Below are 9,327 nucleotides of genomic sequence, written 5' to 3'. Positions count from 1 at the left end.
TTCTGTTTTCAACCCGATAAATTCGTAATACAGTATCATACTGTAAAAGCACTGCATTGTGGGATTGATTTCTTTCGCGCTCAATTCAGTTCAAATGTGACGCGAGCCGACATGTAGCTACTACAGGCAAACTTGATTTGTCAGCGGGATTCAACTGAACAGAATAATCATTCCTGTTAACAAGATAAACAGTGTCTGCGAATCTGTGAGCAATTTTTAAGCTTTTGTGAGCTTCGGTTCGTGTTTGAAACATTAGTTGTCTGTGACGCAGCAGAAAATGGGCGACATTAATGTTACATGAAGACGGATGGAAGAATTTGTCATCTGAATAACCTGCGCCTGTGACGATTAGTGGGATTTAGAGTTTGAGAAGATGGAAAATTGTTCAACTGAGTGATACGGTAAGCCAATATATTTTGTTTTTTTGCGTTCGCATTTCTACATTGTTTTTACAAATGCTTATTTGGTTTGATTTTCTACCGCGGCCGCGCAAACAATTCACTCTGTTCCACCTGTTTACCAAGTAACTTAACGTTAACTTCGATATTTCACATAATAGGCAACATATACCATGTTATTTGCATGACCTGCTTTTGATATATATTTTTCGTTTCAGGCTTTGTAATCTGATGACGGTCCAGTGCTAATGTAAGTGCTTTTAAGTAGTGTTACAGTTATAGTCGTGGTAAAAAAAAAAAAAAAAAAAGGCTATCAAATGCTGTCAGTTCTGTGATCGTGCTTTTGAATCGTTGTCAGAATTTTCAGTTTTGCTAGCATAAAAAAATCCATGTTAATGCTGTTTTCAAATGTAGTATTCCTGATTGCCATGCCATATGTTCCTACAAATTGCCTAACAATTCAAAGAGAAGTTAGACGGTGTTATCCTTCAAGCAGATAAGTAGATGATATTCAACAAATCTCATTAATCTGTAATATATGTTTTATGTTTTGGTTCTGTTGATCATGGTTGTGCTGTCCTTTTTAAAAATTGTTTCAGGAATTTGCAACGCTGATGTCCAGCAATCTACATTTGCCAGAGAGTCCACGCCTTATTTCCTGGTATGTAAACATTAAAGGTTTAAGTTTAAACCTAAAATGAAAAGCCATCATTTACTCACTCCACTGCAAAATATGTTTTTCTTAATTAGTGTTTTTTTCTTGTTTCCAGTCCAGATATCTAAAATTCTTACATGAAGAAGCATTTAATTGACAAGTAAAAAGTGTCTTGTTTTCTGAAAGAATAAGTAAAAATTTTGTGAGTTTATGCTTAAAACAAGCAAAATAATATGGCAGTGCGTTTTAGTGTTCTTCTAACCCTAATCAATTTTAATTTTTAGGTGAAAATTTTAATTTATAGAACTATGAATAGATAGACAACTACATCGAACCACAGTGGAACCCACAATAGTTATTTTAATTATTAATATTATTTATTAATTCATTTTATTTTATTTTTTTTCAATTACAGGTCAATCTCTAAGCAACCAGTGCTGGACATTACGTTTGGAAGGTCAAGGTGTGTGTGGATCACAGCCTAGCTTCATCGCTGGCCTGGCAGCGCTGTTTGCCTCCTCCTATAACTTCAGCTTGCAGTACAGGAAGAGGCAGCACCTTGAGTTTGTTCAGAGGTTAGTCATTAGCATATTTGCCATTCATATAAATATTAGACTGAATTGTGACTTGTCTTGACAGTATTTATTAAGCTGACTGACTACTGGTATGAACAATATGGCCCTGGTTTCCATACTGGGCTTAGCTTAAAGGGTTAGTTCACCCAAAAATGAAAATTATGTCATTAATGACTCACCCTCATGTCACTCCAAACCCGTAAGACCTCCGTTTCTCTTCTGAAGACATCTTAAGATATTTTAAATTTATTCCGAGAGGATTTCTGTCCCTCCATTGTAAGTGAATATATACATTTTGGTCCAAAATGAACAAAAACTACGACTTTATTCAACATTGTATTCTCTTCCGGTCTGTTTTCAATCCGCGTTCACGAGTCCACATTGACGCTGCTGACGTGTTATCTGGTGCGTCAATATGGACTCGTGAACGCGGATGGAAAACAGACCGGAAGAGAATACAATGTTGAATAAAGTCGTAGTTTTTGTTCATTTTGGACCAAAATGTATATTCGATGCTTCAAAACATTCTAAATAACCCACTGATGTCACATGGACTACTTTGATGATGTCTTTATTACCTTTATGGACGTGAACAGTGACACGTCCATTGACTTACAATGGAGGGACAGAAAGCTCTCGGAATAAATCTAAAATATCTTAAGATGTCTTCAGAAGAGTTCAGAGGTCTTACGGGTTTGGAGTGACATGAGGGTGAGTCATTAATGACATCATTTTCATTTTTGGGTGAACTAACCCTTTAAGACAGGTCTAGGCCTTAATAAAATTAGGGTATTTAAGCAGCTTTTATAAAAATGTCTAATAAAAAAAAAACATTACTGGTGTGCATCTTGAGACAAAACAGTGGCAGTCACATATTTAAGATATGTCAGTGCAAGTTGTTTTCAGTTGAAGGATTAGTGAAAATTCTATCATTAATTACACACCCTCATGTTGTTCCAAACCTGTAAGACCTTTGTTAATCTTCAGAACACAAATGAAGATATTTTTGATGAAATCTGAGAGGTTTCTGAACCAGCCATAGACAGAAATGTCTTTGCAACTTTCAAGGCCCAGAAAGGTAGTAAAAACATTGTTTAAATAATCCATGCAACTACAGTGGTGCAACCTGTTTTGTGCACAAAAAAAAATACAAAAAAATAACGACATTATTCAACAATCTCTACTCTTTCACATCATTCTCCTACGCTGTTGACGTAGTGTAAACAGTGTCAAGTCACCTTCATTTATATAGCGCTTTTAACAATATAGATTGTTTCAAAGCAGCTTTACAGTGATAATAGGAAATTACAGTAACATAGATTGTTTTGGCTTTACAGCAGCTCTAGAATATAGTTATTAGATCGACTATTTTTGACTGTCAAAATGCAGGCGGACACAGCTTCCGTGAGTTGTTCAAAATCTTTATTTTTGGTAAACTCTGTGTACACAAACAATGTTCTCAATGCTCTGGAGTTCATGTGTAGAGCCCCTGGTGATACTTCGAGCACAGTTTCATGTTGTGTCGAGCCTCCTTAGTGTTTTAAAAAATAGCGATTTTTAATGCTATCATAGTCCAAGCACTCCCATTCAAAAGGCAATTAGACCGAAAACGAAAATACGGTCAAACTTAAGTGGCGTTTCCATCCTAATTATGCTTTTAAATGAAAGTTTGCCTCTGGTAGATTAACAAAAAGACCCTAGGTTGCATTTTGGCGAGAGTTACCCTTTAATACACTCCGGCCTACTCATCCTCACAAAACAGTGTAGGAGAATGACATGTAAGAGAAGAGGTTATTTTGGGGTTATTTTGCACACAAAAAGTATTCTCGTCACTTCATAATATTAAGGTTGAACCACTGTAGTTATATGTTCTATTTACCAATGTTTTTACCACCTTTCTGGGCTTTGAGAGTTGCAATGACATTGATGTCAATGGAGGGACAGAAACCTCCCAGATTTCATCAAAAATATCTTAATTTGTGTTCCGAAGACGAACGAAAGTCTTAAGGGTGAGCAATAATGACAGAATTTTCATTTTTGGGTGCAAACATGCATTTTAGTCTGGTAAATGTCATGTTTAACATTATCATGTAGTCATGTATGCAATAAACATTGCAAGGCTTGCAATTAAAGTTAAATTATTTCTGTCACAAAGGTTTGGGCTGGATTCTGGCAATGTGTGCTCTATATAAACAGAGTCTATGGCTGCCTTTCCACTGATACTCTGATGGGACCTGATGAGGGGATGATATTAAAAGTTGTAGAATAAAACTTTAAATCTGGCAACCCCACTTCCAAAAGTTTAGTTAGTTGACAGTGTGCATGTAAACAGACACATTGAGTTGATGTATTTTAACCAGGGCAGAAAAAATATCAGTTATTGATCACAACATCCAACATTGCATTTTTTTTTATGTTGTTCAGTTTTATCCAAACAGATTAGTTGTTAAAACCGATATCTGTTTTTTATTTACACATCTTTTGTGCTGTCTCTCTCTGTCAAAATATATAAACTCAGTCTATAATATTTCATTGTTTTTTTTCCTTTCTTTTCTGCCTTTTAGACGATTTCCTGACATCAATCCTGAACGTGGATCAAAAACAAAGAAAGGACAAGTAACTTCAAACAAAACTGGCCAAGTTGTGCAAAAAAAGAACACTGTAAGCCTACAGGTGTCCTCACTTCTGCGAAAACTTGAAGACTTTGAATGGGATTTCGTTTGCACTTGTATGGACTTCAAAACAGAAACAGCAATTCACTGCCATTATAAAGCTTGGAAGAGCCAGGACATTTTTTAATATATCTCCGATTGTATTCGTCTGAAAGAAGAATGTCATATAGACCTAGGATGACTTGAGGGTGAGTAAATTTGAGCTAATTTAATTTTTTGGGTGAACTATCCCTTTAATTAAGTGCTAAGTGTTACCTGTTTGTTGTTAAGTGTTAAAATTGCATTTTATGTTTAAAAAAAATTCAGCCAACATGTTCACAGAAGGCAATTTTCTGATCTTTGCTTTTAACCAAAATAAATGTTTTAAAACCCAGAAAATGTTGTTTTCTTTTTCCTAGTGTGACTACTATACAATTTATTGCTGTAGACAAGTTTAATATTGTAAAAATATGTGGTATATTCTGTATTTGGTAATTACAGTGGAGTACTGTAAATGCTGTTTACTGTACTAGTGCTGTAAAAATACAGTATGTGGCTGGCAACCCAGCTGCCAGTATTTTACTGTAAATTTACAGTACAATGTTTTACAGTACAATACTGTAAATGCTGTCTACAGTACTAGTTCTGTAAAAATACAGTATGTGGCTGGAAACCCAGCTGCCAGTATTTTACTGTAAATTTACAGTACAACGTTTTACAGTACAATACTGTAAATGCTGTTTACAGTACTAGTTCTGTAAAAATACAGTATGTGGCTGGCAACCCAGCTGCCAGTATTTTACTGTAAATTTACAGTGAAAAGTTTTACAGTGTATGTGAAAATACAAAATATACAAACAGAAAAGGCCATCTTTCTGCACGGTCTTCTACATTTGTCCACATGTTCTCATCCACATCACGCCTGATATCTTCCCTGGCAAGGCATCTTGGAAGGAATCTTTTGGCTTGCCTTACTGTATCCTGGCAGTGCTCAGCTGTGATGTCTTGGTATGCAGCATCTTTTGCATACAGGAGGGACATTTGGTCCTGTGGACTATGGTCAAAAACCTTTCATCTCCAGGCTGAGAAAACTCCTCAATGGGGTTGAGGAAAGGGAAGTAAGGGGCAGGGAAAATGGACATCATCCTCTGATGGGTGTCAAACCAGACTGTGACTGCACGGGAATGGTGGAATGCCACATTGTCCCATATTTGCATAACTTCAATCAGCTGTTTCTCACTAGCAATGAAATAAGGAGAAAAAAATACAAAATATACGAACAGAAAAAGCACCAGAAGAATAAAAAAAAAGAAAAAAAAAAGAGTCATCTTCTAATTATTTGCATAATCAGCTGTTTCTCAGTAACAATAGAATAAAATACAGGGGATATATTTGTGTTTCAGTTCACAATATAAGCAGCTGTTTACCTTGAGTTTAGCCTGTAAGGTTAGGTTTAGAACATGGTGTTATCTGTTCTGACATACAGTGTTAAAGCATTGGTAAATTTGGCTGTAAAAATCCATTGTTTTGGTCTTGTTTGAGCTTGTGTGTAAAAGAAGTTCAAGCATTTTAAATTTGTGTTAATTGTATACATTTTATATTAAAGCAACAAGAAATGTGTTAATAGTATAGCTTACACAGGCGGATGTAGTGCTAACTGTGTTAAGAGTTTTGGAAAATTGTTAAATGTATTGAAAAATCTGTCATAGCAATCGTAAAAAACTGTAAAAAAAACTCTGCTTCTGCAATGATATCAGTTCAAAAACAATATATCAGTGAGAGAGTCAAGGAGCTACAACGACAATATGTCCAGATATAGTGTACTGTATATTCAATTCAATGTCCAGTTCTATAAGCTTTGCACTTTGCAAGTAGGTAACCTACACAGTAATATGTTACAGTACAGTATAGTATACAGTGATGATATGATTTACATAAACTTTGTTTTGAGAGTTATGGAATTGGAGGCCAACCAGGCCCCTCATGAATTCATATACATAGATGAGGCAGGATTCAATCTGGCCAAAAGGCGTCGACCTGGACAAAATGTAATGTTTTTGCTGTTGTTTTTTTGTTCAGAATGCTCTTGTGTGTTTCATGGATATTTTTCTACTGTACCTCCTGTAGTAAACAGTAAAGGAATAAAAACTGATTTGCTTTTTACTGGAATGTTTATGAATGTGAACAGTACTGTACATGTGGACAGTTCCCAACCAAGAAATTTAGTGTAAAACGGTTTTGCATGCAGATACCTGTAAAACTGAAACATAAAAGTCTATGCAGTTTTAGTAATGTCAACAATAGCCAGTATTTTGAAACCTGGTGTACTTTGATTGACTGCATGTACCTTGTGAAGTGAAAACAAGTGTTATTCTTTGACAGAATAATTTCATTTTGAGTCAGATTTCCAGTGTTTTGGTAAAGTTAGTGTGTGCAGAGAAACATGTGTTCTGTTTTGAAATGAAGAGTTAGTATATATTTAACTAAATGTGTTTTTGAGAAGACAATTAACCATTTGGCCAATTTTGTTTTGTAGGTGTGAGTCTGTGTTAAGAGTTTAGAAAAATTATCTGAAGTATGGGTAAGCGCTTGTTAGCGATTGAAAAAAACTGTAATGGTATATCAGTGTATTACTGAACTGGTTCTATGCATTTATTTCCATTGCATTCAAAGTGATGAAAATGAATTAAACCGCTGCAGCTTCACACACAAATCTTTTCTCTTGAATAATAATTAGAGAATTTAGTCCAGTTATCAGGCTCTCTGACATTCTCTCGCTTTATCCAGAATCTGCAGAACCAAAAACAAAATACAACTAGTATTGGTTGTTTTTCCATGCAAAGGTTGTATTTGAAACAAGAATGAAGCTTAGGGTGACCACTCGTCCCACTTTGCGTAGTACCGCACAGCATTTTCACCCCTTGCCTCGCACGTCGCACATTAAGAAAATGTAATTTTGTTGATGTAATTACTTCTTGTGGCCTGCGAATTCACAACGAGTACAAATAGCGATGCAGATTAACACTAGGCGATTTCCTAGGCAGATATTGACTTGGGACTATATTAGGGGGAAGCACAGGCGAAGCACTGCTACTTGGGCGCAGAGATATCACGCAACACATGAAATCCTACGACATCCATCAACATACCGGCGTGAATAGTAGCTGGCAATTTTTCCTACAGTACATGAATGGCGATGAACATGACTGATTTTGTGAGAGATGAAGAGGGTGACTTCTCAGACAGTCAAGATTCAGAACCATACCTCTATGAACCAGAGTTTTCAGAAGATGAGCTGCATGCTTTGGAAATAATGGTCACGCAATTTAATCTATTAATCCGTGACGTGGACATGTTTATTTTGTTATTTTCGTAAAATCAGCACGTTTTTTAAACTAATGTATTTCAATGGGAAGCATTTTTCGTGATCACAGCACGAATCTTTCTGCCTGTCGGGCTGCAGCAGAGAAGCTGTTAAATCAACATTTATTCACAAGATCTTATCTTATCATGGTTTATGTATTTTTTTTTTAATGTTATTATTTCGATCATATTGCCAGGGAAGCTGGATTGCTTTGCTGTTTATTGATATTTGTAAAATTATATTTTATCAGTAGGAAATCGCGCTGAAGAAGTCTCATTCTGAACACATCACGATATTTGGCATCAGTTCACGTGTGTCAGATGTTGGTAAGTAGTCGTAAATACGCTGTCCTAATAATGTTTGATATAATGTCTTTTCTGTTTGTCAATATTAATCAGATTAGCTCACGTTCAGTCACTGCATTATATCTGTCCTCTCCACGGAGGCTTTGTGTTTCATTGCTTTCTAATTCAAAACAGGGTGATTAAACACTGTCTGTCACGTGACGTGCTATAGGCCTATAGACCTTCAATCAGTTTCAATCAGTAAAAGTAGTACAATTAGTTCCAAAGTTGTATTTGTAGTAGAAGCACAGTAAAAACAACACTTACCATGATTTTACCACATTAACATTAGTTTTACTGTGACAAGTGTAGTAAAAAGACAGTAATCACAAAACTTACCATGCTTTTACCACACTATTGGTAGTTTTAATGTGATACTTATTGTAAATGCACAGTAACCACAACACTTACCATGCTTTTACCACAGTACCCTAGTTTCACTGTGATTGGTGTAGTACAGGACAGTAATCACAAAACTTACCATGCTTTTACCCCAGTATTGGTAGTTTTAAAGTGATATTTGTTGTAAATGCATATTAACCAAAACACCTGCCATGCTTTTAATGCTTTATAATGTAACATCCGATATTTGTAAGGTAAATCAGTACTTTTTCCTTTAAATAATCCTATATATTATACATAATGATATTTTCTTTTCTCTTTTTTCAGCTGAAAAGACCAAAAGGACCTTTCGGACTCAGTCAGCCCATTATTGTTTGAGGAGAAGTAAACGGAGGAGACGGAAAGCTGCAAAGGCAAATATTCGCAATGGTATGTATGTGTTGGTTTGAACCCTAAATCAAACATTTTATCAAGAATTTGTTGTTTCTTAAACCTTTTCTTACAAAACCCATTGCCCAATCAGTAAGAACATAGTCTGAAAGTCTTAATAATTCACAATATTTAACAAGTTGTTGTTGTAAAGTTTTTCTTTCTTCAAAGCAAGAACCAGGAGAAATTGGGTTCACGTTCATGAAGTTATTCTTTATTGAGGACTTCGCGTTGACGTGGCTGTAGTTCTTCCAAAATCTAACTCAAACATTATACATTGTAGGTTATATACCTTCCAAGGGGGAGGGACTTACATTGAGGTTGAACAAAGCATGCAAATGAGTATACAGGTTAAGGAACCAGCCCCAGACCCCAGCGGTTTACCAGTCTCAATTTAATCAGCAATACCTATTCAAATGCTGATACTGGCCAGGAACTCTGGTTCCTAAGGCCATCCCAGAGCCATTAAAGACAAAAGGTGCGTCTGGGGCTACTGGCTCGAGCCATTAATGACAAAAGGTGACTTATAATAGAGAAAACAGGTCTGGCAGAAACTGTTGATACCATTA

At 35.8% G+C, this 9,327-nt stretch overlaps 1 long non-coding RNA gene across 1 annotated transcript; it reads left to right on the top strand.

Moving 5' to 3' along the window:
- LOC307163456 lies at nt 1-1,527 on the top strand. Its single transcript, XR_013822081.1, has 4 exons — nt 1-401; nt 617-648; nt 813-1,059; nt 1,469-1,527. It is a non-coding gene; the product is annotated as an uncharacterized lncRNA (long non-coding RNA).
- Nucleotides 1,528-9,327: the final 7,800 nt, after the last annotated feature.

This window comes from Squalius cephalus, assembly GCF_949319135.1.
Source record: "Squalius cephalus genome assembly, chromosome: 8".
Lineage (NCBI taxonomy): Eukaryota > Metazoa > Chordata > Actinopteri > Cypriniformes > Leuciscidae > Squalius > Squalius cephalus.
This window is presented reverse-complemented; position numbering and strand designations above follow the sequence as displayed.